This window comes from Priapulus caudatus, unplaced genomic scaffold (genome assembly GCF_000485595.1).
Source record: "Priapulus caudatus unplaced genomic scaffold, Priapulus_caudatus-5.0.1 Scaffold41, whole genome shotgun sequence".
NCBI lineage: Eukaryota > Metazoa > Priapulida > Priapulimorpha > Priapulimorphida > Priapulidae > Priapulus > Priapulus caudatus.
Window position 1 is genome coordinate 532,206 of NW_014577102.1, and position 1,879 is coordinate 534,084.

The following is a 1,879-nucleotide window of genomic DNA, read 5'->3' on the forward strand; positions in this document are numbered from 1 at the left end:
GGTAGCGGGGAGAGGTGGGTGGTTGCAGGATGGTGAATGTAAATCCAGAAGTGAATAATAACCAAATAAAACAAGATATAGAGAAAGAGGGAGAAGAGAAGGGAGATGAGGGAACAATGAGAGATGGTAAGGGTGAGAGACAGACTGATAGAGCGAATAAATGTGAAAGAGATGAGGGAAAGAGAGAGAGAGAGAAAAAGAGAGAGAGGAACGGACAGACAGATGGACGAACGAACAAATGGACCGATGGACAGACATGGAAATATTGTACGAAATCGTAAATACAACGTAATGTCGGTGCATATCTTGAGCGTAAGACACCAACCACAACACGACCTCATTCTGTGCAGGCACGCCCGACTCTGAGGAGACGGTGGCGCCCCTCGGTGGCAAGAAATGGTCCAAGTCGAGGAGGGTGCAGACGAGGATTCCGACTATCAAGAAGATGGTATCCTCTAACACCTCCAGCGGCAGTGACAAGGAACGGCCGGAAACCATGAAGCTGTGGGGTAAACATTTCAAGTAAGTTCCTTCTCGACCTTCCTCAGCTCGAGCTAGTAAAGGACCTTTGGCTTTAAATTTGTCACAGATTGGTAATAGTTGGTGTAGTCAAAGTGTTCCTAGGTGAAATTCTGTGGATGACAATGGAATCCCCTTCTCTCCTCCCACACTGTCATTTTTGTAAGGCCCATGGTCTATTGTAGTTACTTCATATCCCTGGCTCTTTCCTTTCCTTTCCTCTCTTTCACTACCTCTGATCCAACTTCTTCGGATCAACTTTCTAAGCCCTCTTCCTTCTTCATGAGATCCATATCTATATACACACACATGTATGTATGTATATATATATACATACATATATAACTGGAGCATGGCAATGCTTCGTGAGCGCTGGAACATTCCCATGCCACGCACGCTCTATTGTTTGCGCACGCTCTATTGTCACACGCATCCTCCGCTCGTCCGCAGGCACGCGAGAGCGCACACGGAGCATCGGGCGCGGCGGGCGAACGAGCTCAGCTTCGAGAAGGGGGCGCTACTGCAGGTGGTGCACGACGTCGACCGTGATTGGCTGCGCTGCCAGCACCTCAGCAAGGTCGGACTCGTGCCGAAGCCCGCATGCAGCCAATAAATATATAAGATAACATGATTAGAGAAATGCGCAGCCTCATCAACACACCGTATTTACATCAGCTGCTCATGAATGCCACTCTCACCAGAGCACCCTCTTTGATCGCGTCACCGAAAACCAGTTCACATTTGCCGTGGCCGTGTTTTGACCCGACAACATTGCCGATTCGAGTGAGCACACCCGAATCGTCCATCAAGTACCTTATGCGCTTTGCCATGCGATCATGATGTTGATGATTATGTGACCTAACCCTCTCCCTACCAACACCGCTCGCTGACACCAGCACAATACAAGTACACGCGCGTTCGCGACAGAACAGCTTGCAGTATGCGACATGGACGAACGCGTCGTTGGTGTGACTTTGGCAATGTGTTGTATAAAGGGTTAAGTAGCCCTGCAGTTAATCGAAGCTCTCGTGTGCAAAATTCTCATGATGTGCAGCGTGCATTTACGCGACCTCGGCACGACCCTGCCGCGACCTCGGCACGACCCTGCCGCGACCTCGGCACGACCCTGCCACGACCTCGGCACGACCTCGGCATGACCCTGCCGCGACCTCGGCATGACCCTTCTGCGACCTTGCTGTAACATTTATGCGACACCGCAGCGACCTAGGTGCGACCTTGCTGTGACCTCGGCATGACCCTGCCGCGACCTCGGCATGACCCTTCTGCGACCTCGGCATGACCCTTCTGCGACCTTGCTGTAACATTTATGCGACACCGCAGCGACCTAGGTGCGACCTTG